The sequence below is a fragment of the Syngnathus acus genome, chromosome 21, assembly GCF_901709675.1.
Source record: "Syngnathus acus chromosome 21, fSynAcu1.2, whole genome shotgun sequence".
Lineage (NCBI taxonomy): Eukaryota > Metazoa > Chordata > Actinopteri > Syngnathiformes > Syngnathidae > Syngnathus > Syngnathus acus.
In genome coordinates, this window is record NC_051105.1 from 14,687,317 (window position 1) to 14,699,964 (window position 12,648).

A 12,648-nucleotide genomic window follows, 5' to 3' on the forward strand; every position below is an offset into this window, starting at 1 on the left:
AGCCGCTCCCCTGCTGATCAAAGCATAGCAGGGGGCCTTTTACGACTTTGTGGAAACAAAGCAACTTTTATTGCTTCCTCTGCAGCTAGTCAATCAGGTGAAAAGATCTTAGCACTTTGGTCTACTACTTTTGGTAAGACAGGACAAGCTAGGTAAATTATTACAGGTTACATTCCAACATAATCATACGATGAAGATATTCTGCAAACCCTAACAATGGGTACAATGATGTGCTGTTTCTGTGTGCAGTTTTTTTATTTTTCTTTCTTCATTATATTTTCTTGCTTATGTTTGATTGATTGGGGTGGCATAATCATATGATAAACAGGAGGGATATGTTAGGGTTGACAAATTATCTTGATTGTATAATTATGTTGGAATGTAGACTAGAATTATTAACTTTGTTTAAACCTTTTACCTTTCCTTGACTCTGAAAAGTTTAACCATTCAGTTGTTGAAACTTTCCAAATGGTGTGGAAACATTCTTGCTTAGTTAGTCATCTAAAATGCTCTACTAGTTTCTGTTTCCACGAACTTGTAAAACAATGAGCTGGGACCCTCCGCACTGATTAACCAGTTGCTGAGGTGACCACCAAACATGTCCAATGTCACCCCCACCCTGCTTGTTCTCAATAAATATGCTCTTGCAAGAGACCAAAGGCAGACTTTGTTCGATCATCACTGTATGTACAGTGACGAACAATTTCTCCACTTGCAAGTGCTTAAAGGGCATACTGTCTGCCGTGCGGTTCTTGCAAATAAGTTAGTGAGCACAACTCTAACAATAGAGGTCATGAAGTCTTCTCGAGCGGCGATGGAAAGTAATCTGGGCACTCTGTTTTCAGCGACTTTTCTCACTCTGTCGAAAATATTTGTTTTGTCAGCATGGTCAACCAAGAGCACTTCCACGATGGTTTTGATTCTGAATGCTTCATCATCATTGGTTATATGCAGCAGTCATCATTCCCTGTATAGCTGAAATAAAACTGTTGATACACAGCAGTTGAACATCCGGTTCAAAATGTCGACCAAAATAAGTCTTCCTCTTCCACACAAATGTCCTGATTCATGATAACTTGACAGCCTGTACAAGCATCCATACTTTGTTTCTGCAATAGACGCGATAAAGCAGCTAGCTCGTGTTTTATACAGTTGAATTTAGCTTTTAACCTGTGATCACTTGGAGGTCCTTTCCAAGAGATTTACCCGTTTTTGTCAGAGCTGGTTGTGGGAGACGGTGTTGGCAGGGGCAGGATGTCTGGCGTATTATGAATCAGCAGGGATGTAATGTGCACTACTGCGGATGTAGTTGTAACTGCGACCACTGTGATGGAGGGCTTGATTTCCAGCAGAAGGTTGAGGCAATTCAGTGTGAGGGTGATCAAATCCAAAGGGTGTGGGTTTTGGCAGTGGGTGAATGAATTCCATAGCCTCACCTCCTTTGTCGTCGTCAACTTCCGCCTCCTCCTTCATCCCCGGTCGAGTCTGCTGCTGGTGTTTCTGCTACGTATGCAACGTCCTCTGCCACGGTTTCCCATCAGTGAGTCGTCAACTTTCCCCTCCTCCTTCTCCACCGGTTGACTCTCTGCTGATGAGGTAGGAGCTACATCTACCGCCGCAAAGGAGTTGTTGTTGTTGCTGTTTGAGGTAGGCGGCGGTGACGCGTTCTCGTCGGACAGCCAAGCAGGTAAGCTGTAATAACAACTCTCAAACGAGAGTGGCGCTTCATCTTCGGAGTCTGAGACAATGAACGTCGTGTCAGCTTTGTTTAATGGAGTGTTCTCATCCTCTGCAACCTCCGGACAGGAAGTGATCATAATCAGCGGGTTGGATCAAGAAGAGCGGTTATCTTGCATCAGTTTAAACCGCGGTTCCTCTGCATCTTCCAAGAACAAGGTGCGTCGTGGGAGGATGGCTGCGCGGAGTGGGATGCGTCATTTCGGAGTTTGCAGGCTCTGGTCCATCATTGCTGCTGCTCGTTGAAGTTTGACTGTTAAGTCCCTACTGTTTTTACTCTCCTTCTCAAAGAAAGACTAAAGTTGAGGCCCAGATTGCAGGCTTTTTATCCACACGTCAACAGAAAGGGGTTGGGTACTGAGGTGCTGGGGGGGCAATAAAAATAAGGAGGGCGGGCGTTGCAGCTGGTCTGTTGGTTGTAATTATTATAGCGTAAGAGTTTCTTAAATCCCAATGAGTTTGCCCCACAATCGTGAATTTTTGAAGAGTTCTGAGATTTATTCACTGTAGACCGCCATTTTTTCACGCCATTCCGTCAGCAATAGTTAAAGAATCTCTGTGAAGACTCTACACTGTGTGCTAAAACACTAGAGCATGAAAATAGGTTGGGTTGAATGGTCGGCCATCATTTCTCGTCGACAAGATTTGCACCCTTAAACAGTGTTTTCTCTCATTTTGTGTCTGTGCAAACACACAATCTCCCTGTGCACACTGTGGACCACTGTGTGCAACACCAGATTAAATAAATAAATGAATAAATAAATAAATACAATTTTGCCAATGAGAACTTTAACTTGCTCGGGGTCGTATTTTGTTTTGTGTGACAGCTCGTTCCTTTTCTGTCGTTTTTTTGCGCTCTCTCGCAATAATGTACCGATCCCCTTCCCCATCTTGAGTCTTTGTACAATTCGAACAGCTTTCAAATGACATTTCTGCTGAATGTGACGCTTGAGGTAGTCCAACTTCCATTCCTTCCATATTCTTCCCTCCGTAAACTCGCCCGCCACATTGGTTTCACTGCATGTTTTGCAGAGAAGACCTTTCTCATTCAAAAAAGAGAAAATCTCACCCTGTTCCACCGTTTTCTCTTGTATTTGCACACACTCCGACAGCTATTCAATCTTAAAAAGAACTGGCACATCTATTATTTATTTTGGCTTGCCGAGTGGATGTGTCGCTGCACATTGGTTTCGACATGATTACCGTATTTTTCGCACCAAAAGGCGCGTAAGTGAACCATAGGCTGGACACTTGTCAATCACTGATTTACACTACAAAAAGGCACAGAAAGAAAATCATTCGTCCACTTACCGTTTTTTTCCGTGTATAATGCGCCCCCATGTATAATACGCACCCTAAAAATGGCATGTTGGTGCTGGAAAAAAGCCTGTACCCATACGCACCCAATTTTTTTTTTTTTTTTTTTTTTTTAAGTCCCAATGATCGTCACACACGCAGGGAGGCAATGGGTCCCATTTTTATAGTCTTTGGTATGGTCTTAACTAGGCTGGATGTATTTTTTTTTGTTGGCGTTGATTTCTCCGACTGCCCGTAAAGGCACCACCGCGATCAGATGAAAAGAGAGGAAAGTGACGTGCGGACATGTGAAAAAGGCGGCTCTGTATGGGAGAGACGTTGAAGAGGAATAAAAACACCCTTGGAAACCAAAACTTGCCCCTCGTCGTGACTCGGAGCCGCAACAAATGTTTCGGATTTGTGTAGGGTACATTGTGACAGCAAACGAGCAGGTGATCGAGCAAGCGTCTGATACGAGAGCATTGCGTTCGTATGGAGCGTGTTTGAAGTGAACAGCAGAGACGAAAGGAACAAGGCAAAGTGTTGTGAAATAAAATATTACCTGTAATACACATTTTGTTATTTGCTGATTGTATTAAACTATCACATTCATTGTCAGTCAAGAAGAGAAGAGGACTATTATCCCTTCTTTGACGAAATGATCAGAGCACAGTACAAACACACTATTGTTCTTGTAACGTGTTTTGTATTTGTCTGCCCCTCGCTCACCGTCGGATCATTGCATGTGTTACTGTCATGATGATTGATTGATTGATTGAATATTTATTGGTCCCCAGGGGTGGGGAAATTCAGGCCCCAGCAGTATCCACACCACAGAATGGGTATACAAAAGACACACATGGCATGAGCGCAACTCAATAACTCTCATAAGGCTGCCACACAACGGTGCCACAAAGAAAGTCAGAAAGTGCTCAAGATAAAAGCCATCAAAGCAAAACAAAGCTAAAAGACAAAGGAAAAAAAGTAACAGCGGCCAACCAGCACCCCCAATACAAGAGAACACCCCAAAACACACAAAATAGCCTCCACGGGGTCCATCGACAGGTGTAAGGGCAGTCCAGTTCAACGGCGCCCAATGGACCGTGGTCGTGAATCGGTGAAAACATCACAAAGCAGGCAAACGTGTGAGCAGCGTCCCGGGCACCCAGCCGGGGCACGTGCAGATGGTCACCACGGGGCTAGCATGGCGAAAGTCGTTGGTACCGACGAGCACGAGGGAGCGGACTCCCCACAGGGGTTGCGGCTGCAAGGCCAAGGCGAGGGACCCGGTCATCACTGGCCGGATAAGCAGGAAGCCGCCGTAGAGTTACGCCGGCTCAACCGATGATCCCGGTCCCAGGAAGAAAAAAAAATAAAATAAAATATCCGATCCGAAGAGATACCGAGGTGCGGTAGAAGGCACCAGCATCGCCGAATGGACAAAAAGACAGAAAGAAAAAGGAGAAAAGAAGGAAATAAAGAGGAAAAGAGAGAACACTGCTGGGAGGCAGCCACTCACGGCGCCATACCAAGAAGATCTGTTTGTCTGTTTGGTTTCTGTTCCTGTCTTTGGTAATGTCACCCTGTCTTTTTGTTCCACGTCTTTGTCGGTCAGTCCTGTTGTTGGTTTTGTTGTACCATGATTTTCTTAAAAAAAAATAAAAAAATAAAAAATTTAAAAAAAAAACAAATTAAAAAAAATTTGTACCCATGTATAATGCGCACCCCAGATTTTAGGACAATAAATTAGTTAAATTTTGCGTATTATACACGGAAAAAAACGGTAATTAGATTAGATTACGGCTAACAATAGATATTATTCAGTCGGTTTATGCTGAATTTTATTTTGTGCGCAGCATGGAGTTTCTTGTACGCAGAGTCTGCGCGACCAAAACGTGGAACCAGCTTTGATACGACCCCTCCCCCTTCAATCAGCTGACATGAGAGTCACATCCAGAGGCATGAATGTGAGTGCCAACTCTGAGCACTCCAACTCACACACACGGGTGGGAGGATGTTAGATTCCAAGGCCGTGAGTCAAATTCCGTAGGAAGGTTCTGGAAACGTCGTAAAGACATTTGTTTTTTGTGCAGAGAGGCGTTCATTAGTGATGCGTCAGAGGTGGGTCCCATGTTCAGGCGACTCAGAGATCATTTCCCTGTAATAATCCATAAATCCAAAGTTTGGCAGAAAGAAAATTCAAAGGAAGCTTCTGTTGTGTGAATGTTGAGTGCTTGAATGGGGGGGAGAGAGAGAGAGAGAGAGAGAGAGAGAGAGAGAGGTTACACACGCAAGTACACAAGTGGACAAGTACATCACAACGACACACAAGTACAGACATGTACTTCTACATGTACATGTACAGCATACATGCACACCTACACAGCCTATCAAACAACATCACTAGCTAACAAACAACACCTGCTACATTCTTACTCATTCTAATGACCTATATGAGTGGTCCCCAACCCCCGGTCTGCGGACCGTTACCGGTCCGTGGGTCACTTGGTACCGGGCCGCCAAGCCGCACAGAAAAAAATAAAATAAAATTAATCGACGATCAATTAATTCAGGTCAAGACGCTCGTCCCGGTCACGCGACATGTTTCGTTTCCCCAGTCGAGCCCGCAAAGCTAGAAAAAATGAGTAAGAATTTATTTGGAAAAATCTAAAAAAATTGGCGATTCTCTCCCAATTACATCCATCGGTACAGGTCAAGACGCTCGTCTCTGTCACGTGACATGTCACCTCAGTCGAGCCCGCGAAGCAAGCAAATATGAGCAAGAAACAGAGATGTTTGGAAAGCTTCTTCGAAAAGGGAAAAAAGCCCAATGAGGAGACGGAAGAAGAAGAGGGTACGGTACGACTCAGAGATGGGACCAAGTCACACGTGCAAGTCTCAAGTGAGTCTCAAGTCTTAACCTTCAAGTCTCAAGTAAGTCCCAAGTCATTTTTTTCTTGGGCAAGTCAAGTCAAGTCCTTAAATAGGTCAAGTCAAGTCCAAGTCAAGTCACCTTATTATTGCAATTTTACCCGCAGAATCTGATCTTAGTAACGTGAAAAGACAAGATATAAGTAACTTTACGTAACCATCATTGTCCAATGTGTCTAACCTGCTTAAAAAATATGACAATAATTTGGATTTGCACTGTAATTACTGATATTCAGTAAAATACACCATGGAATCAAACAAAAAAGAAATTACCTCATACAATGATTGACAGCTCAATCTAAACAAATGAACATCTGCCGACAGTGTCTGACACATTTGAGTTGCAAATATGAAAAAATAATCTGAGAAAAATCTGAAAGAAGAAACACATTAAAGAGCATTAGAAACATTTTATGTCTCATCTGTAACATCTGGAGACACCAGAGCTCTATAAACTTCAAACAGACAAAGTCGTCTGGCTGTCTGAAATGTTTCTGTTGCATATCTTGCACTGTGCTGTCCGTCTTTTGCCGTCATAAAGGTAATTACGATAGCCGAAGGTACCGCTCCCGCTGACATGTTTGTGCATGTCTGATATAAAGGGGAGTGATTTTCCAATAAACACGTTAGATAGGTAGAGAGGGCACGACTGATTGATTGACAGGGTAGCGATCCAATCATGACAACGCCATTCTCAGCCTGCGCTCCTACCATGTTATCGATCTTACTTTTTTAAAAGTATTATTAATTTTATATCCAAACTGAAAACATAAACTAAATAACACGGAAGTCATTCAAGTCATCGTGTCTCAAGTCAAGTCAAGTCCAGAGTCTTTAACTTCCAAGTCCAAGTCGAGTCTCAAGTTTTTTTATTTTTGTCAAGTCAAGTCACAAGTCATCAAAACTGTGACTCGAGTCGACTCGAGTCCAAGTCACAGTGACTCGAGTCCCCATCTCTGGTACGACTTCTAAGAAAAGGAAAGCTGCATTTTGTCATGTAACATGGAGTGTGGGGGGAACAAATGGTGCAAAAAGTGAGTATGGATTGCTCCCAGGAATAAATTGGCAAAGCTGAAATTCCAAATTTTAGCAGCAGATGGTGCAAAATTTGAGTTGAGGATTATTGAATAAATTGGGAGGGCTGAAATTCCAAAATCTTCCAAAAGATGGAGCCAAACCGTTACAGGAGACCAAAGATAGGCAAGACCAGCTGAACTAGCAAAAATAGAAATAAACAGAATAACACGGGGTCGGTTTTTGGGTCACGCACGGAAGCACAAATGGGGTTTTTATTTTATTTTATTTTCCATGGAAATGGTGGTGTGTTAAAAATTGTTTGAAAGATTGATACAAATGTGTTTTTTATTTTATTTTATTTTCTTTGCTTGGCTGAAATATATTCTGTAACAGCTTAAAGCAATATTATCACACAATTAGACCAAGGTGCCCACCACTATGGAAATGGTGGTGTGTTAAAAATTGTTTGAAAGATTAATACAAATGTGTTTTTTATTTTATTTTATTTTCTTTGCTTGGCTGAAATATATTCTGTAGACTTAGACTTAGACAGAACTTTATTGTCATTTTGTCAACACTAGGTGTGTACAAAACGAAATTTCGTTGCATACGGCTTTCAACAATGTAGTGGTATTTCGGCTGGTTAAAAAAAGTGACATTCTATATAAAAAATATGAAATAAGATAATTATAAAGTACAAAGTGCAGCAGTGATAAAGTATGTAAACAGTGCAGGAGACAAAAGCAGTATTTACAAGTGTGCAGAGGAATGCTACGTTTGAAAGTTCAACAGTCTGACGACAGCAGGGAAAAAACTATTGCAGAACCTGGTGGACCTGCAGCGGATGCTGCGAAACCTCTTCCCAGAGGGCAGCAGGGAGAACAGTCCATGGTGGGGGTGTGATGGGTCACTGATAATATTACGGGCTCGGGACACGCAGCGCTGGGATGACAAGTCCTGAATGGAGGGAAGAGGAGCCCCGATGATCCTCTCTGCTGTCCTCACCACTCTCCTCAGGTTCTTCCAATCGGAGGCGCTGCAACCTCCACACCACACCGAGAGACAGACAGCTTAAAGCAATATTATCACACAATTAGACCAAGGTGCCCACCACTATGGAAATAGTGGTGTGTTAAAAAATGTTTAAAATATTAATTCAAGGGTTTTGATTTTTGATTTTACGGTTGATTGAAGGGTAACTTTGAAGTATTATCTTTATAAAAAGAGAAGTAAAGAAAAGAGGAAGTACGGAGCTCGCCAGGGTGTCGGCCGGTGGAAGATAGTGAGTGGGGCGGAAACAGCTGCCCAAAACCAGCAGGTGCATGAGCATGGGAAACTGGACAGTATAGAGGCCAGCGAAAGGGGGGGGGGCGGCAGAGAAGTCTATAAAAAGGTCGCCATGGACATCTACGGGGCTCTCTCCCAAACCGCGTTCATACTTGAAGAAGCCCGTACGAGTTTCAAGACTTTTTCTAAAGCCTTCGAGATCTTTGTGTGAGACGCAAGATCGCTGGCCTGGATTAACTTGGATTTACTCAAAAGAATTGGACTGGACAACATTGCCTGAGGAGCTAGGTGATGGGAACGACTCTATCTGTATTTCCGCGAGGGGGGGGAGACAGTCATCGGGTAGTCGGTCCTCTCGAGGCCAATTTAGTTCCCAAATTGGAATTTTAGAAATAAAATCGAACTGATCACTCGAATTTATTTCCACCAAAAAATAACACCCAATTGGTAGCTACCTTTTCCTTCTTTTCTGATTTTTGTTTTACAATCAAAAGTAGTCCGGGATTGAATGATTTTATTTGCAAGTGTATCAGTGAGTGGGATTGTTCAGTTTTTGGAGGATTGAGATTTGTAATTCTATTTCATGCTTCTTCAATAAATGTGTTTTATATACTCATTTAATTCGTTGTGCGCTATTTTGTATGATATATGCAATCGATTGTTTGTGGTTGGTTTGATAATTCGATTTATTAATGGGAGATTATTATGGTATGCAATCATACCGTAATAAATACAAATAAAGAAGGTGTTTAAATAAGACTAATTAGACTGGGGTAGAGTTAAAAGTAATTTATTTGTCCGTCGAGCGCGGGCCCGTTCCTATTTCTTCGGGCCGCGTCAAAAGCCATACCGGACAATTGTGGGGAGTAACTTGCCTTCATAATTATTTGAGGGATGAGTGCATCTCGTTAAAACATTTAATTCGTTTAAATATTTGTTCTATTTGAGTAAAATAACGAAGGTTTTCAAATTCGACTATTTGGATTAGTGGTAGAGCTATAATTAGTAAATGTCCGTCGGGCACGGGCCCGTTCCTATTTTGTCGGGCCGCGTCAAAGCTACGTTGGATGATTTTGAGGGATTAATTTGCCTTCAAAATTAATTACAGGATAATTATAATTCGTGTAAATCATTTTGGTTCGTATTAAGAAAAATATATATATATATTTTTAACAATCGAGTTGGTTGAAGCATTCCCACGGTTAAGTGTTTATATATATAATGTTAGAATTAATGATTTAGTGCAGTGGTTCCCAAACTTTTGCAGGCTGGCGCCCCCTTTGGCTCCCCAGTGAATTCCTAGCGCCCCCCCCCCCCAAGGCACATATGGAAACAAACACCTCTTTCTTGATATTTGGTTTGCTGCAATTTGAAAAGAGAAAGGTTAAACACAAATGTGTATTTCACAAATAAAACCCAATTTAGTATTTAGTAAACCAATTTATTTTTTAGCAGTTTTAACTGTTTCAGCAACATAGAACCGTAAATAAACATTCCACCAGTAACCTTCATTGTCTCACACGTAATATTAATGGGATGGATGTGCTTGGCGCAGGGACATAAGCTTCTCAACATCAGGCTGGAACTCACTAAGAAGAAGTCGTAGATCCCCGCGGTCAGTAATTTTCAGTCGGTTTCTTTGCTTGGAAAGAAGCAAGGTGACTGCACTGAAGCCCCGTTCTACTAAATATGATGTTGGGAAGGCAATGAAGTACATCTTGACCTTGTTCCACAGCACTTGATAGCAGTCAGAGATTTTTTTTTGTAACCAAAAATCTTGATATGACTTTTTGAACTTTGGCCTTAGCTCAATGTCATTTTGAATTGAAATCAGTTCTTCCTCTGCCACTCCAGTTTCTTCACCGTCGACATTTAGGAATGGATTGATCACCCAGTCTGGTATTTCAAGCAATAAAATGTCCTCAAATCTCTCAGACATGTCTCTGTGCAGTTCATCCAGGTGTGTACAATACACTTGAAGGTCATCGTCTGGTATGCCTTTTTCCTCATCCAATTCAGAGAGGCTTGGGAACTGGTAGAGTGCATGGCGAGCGATGTTTCGTTTGAATAACTGTAACTTGGCCAGGAAGGTGGAGATAGCTGATTTGACTTTAATTAGGTTAGCCTCATTTCCCTGCAGCTGCAAATTAACTTCATTGAACTTTGCGAATATATCTGCAAAATAAGCAATGTCATGCTTCATGTTTCTTAGTTCATCACACAGAACAGAATTGGAGTCTTGGAAGAATTCAACAACTGTATCAAACAGTGAATAGAAACGTCTCAGGCAGTTTCCCTTTGACAGCCATCTAACTTCTGTGTGCAACACTAAACGTTCAAACTCTTCATCATTATCAGTGCACAGCTGTCGAAACAGTCGGGAATTGAGGGCATGTGCCTTGATTTTATTTATTGCTGTGATAACAGTACTCATTGATTTGTGTAGTCTACCACTCAGGTTTTTTGCGACCAGATGCTGCCTGTGGATTACACGGTGCACTGTAAGTACTCCAGGTACAGCTTTTTTCAAGAAACTAATGAAGCCACGATGACGACCTACCATTGATGGTGCCCCATCTGTTGCACAAGCAAGAATGTTAGAAAGTGGGATGTCTTTCTCTTTGAAAGAATCATCAACGACACGAAATACTGACTCCCCTTTTGTGTCTGTTTCAAGCTGTCTTGCAAATAACAGCTCTTGAACCAAGCTTTCATCTTTGACGAAACGAACATAAGCAAGAAGCAAAGATTCATTGCCTGGCAGAGTGGACTCATCTAACTGTAAACTAAATTCTGTTGTCCTAAGCATGTTACACAATGTTTCTTCAATATTTTCAGCCATTTCATCTATTCTTCTCTGAACAGAGTTATCACTGAGAGGAAAAGCTTTTATAATTTGGTCAGGTGACTTGTGTAGAACTGTGTAGAACCTCTCTTACTGCTGGTAGAATAAGCTCTTCTCCAATTGTATGAGGCTTACCAGATCTAGCAATCAGCAAAGAGATGTTGTATGACGCTCACAAACCGTCAGTAGATTGTTGTGAAATGCTGTCAAACATATTTCCGATGGTTTTCCGTTTCTGAACATTGTCTCGGAGTGACTGAAAATATGCCAAGTTTTTGTCTGCTTTATCAGAGTGCATTTTCTTCAAATGTTCCAAAAACCTCGAAGGTTTTATAGCTTCATTTGAAAACACTCTATCACACAGTAGACACATTGGTTGCTGTTGGTTGTGTGGTGCTGCGACAAATCCATATTTCAGATATTCCACACTATATTGCCGACACTTCTTTTTTGTTTGCTGTACCAAGGCCATACTTTATTCTGGAACAAAAAAATAAAACCATGTAAAATACAGCATTTTATCGCATTTCATAAATAGGCCTACTTAAAGACAAAAATGACAACATTGAAGGTATGAAAAGCAAGTTTACCCTCTCATGTATTCATTTTCTTCCATTTACTCACAGAAAAGGGTGGCGGACGTGATCTAAGGCAGTGGTCCCCAACCTTTTTTGCGCCACGGACCGGTTACATGTCAGAAATATTTTCGCGGACCGGCATTTATATAAATAAATAATACATTTATATAAATAAATAAATAATACATTTATAATATCATTACCATTCCGTTGCATTAGTGGGAGCACTGAGTTTGTTTCTCAGAAACGAGCCGGTCCCATCTAGACGTAATCGGAGACAATGACACCCGAAGTGATTTAAGGTTTGTCTTTTATTGCAGGATGCTTGGTCTCCATGTGTTGAAGCAGTTTTGAATGCTTCACTGCCTGGTTAGTTAGCCTGTCGCCACATATTAGCTTTGCGGGCTCGACTGGGGAAACATGTCACGTGACCGGGACGAGTGTCTTGACCTGAATTAATTGATCGTCGATAAAAAAAAAAATTCTGTGCGGCTTGGCGGCCCGGTACCAAGTGACCCACGGACCGGTACCGGGCCCTAACCAGCTCAACACAACACAACACAACATGGCGCGTTCTGGCGAGTCCCCAATTTCATGTTGACTTGAACTCAAGATGATGTTGACCGCCAGAATGCGGTTTTTATTATAAGATAAAATTCTGAACATTACAAGCTTGAAATTACAAACCTGAGCTTTTGCTTTTGTAGTCTATGCTGTCGTATCTGACTGGGCCAGAGCGGCGTGTTGTGTACAAATCGACTGCCGCCCCCCTACCGCCCCCCTACCGCCCCTTTCTTCCTCACCGCCCCCCCAGATCTTTCCACCGCCCCCAGGGGGGCGGTACCGCCCACTTTGGGAACCACTGATTTAGTGCATTAAATTCATTCTCAAATACTATTATTGTCATACTTCTACTAATTTGATTTTTCTTCGAATAAAGGGAAGTAGGCTCGCTAC

At 42.1% G+C, this 12,648-nt stretch overlaps 1 long non-coding RNA gene across 1 annotated transcript; it reads right to left on the minus strand.

The window, feature by feature from the left end:
- Nucleotides 1-9,829: 9,829 nt before the first annotated feature.
- On the minus strand, nucleotides 9,830-10,766 carry LOC119139738. Its single transcript, XR_005101436.1, has 3 exons — nucleotides 10,596-10,766; nucleotides 10,523-10,524; nucleotides 9,830-10,044 (listed from the first exon to the last, which is right to left on the minus strand). It is a non-coding gene; the product is annotated as an uncharacterized LOC119139738 (long non-coding RNA).
- Nucleotides 10,767-12,648: the final 1,882 nt, after the last annotated feature.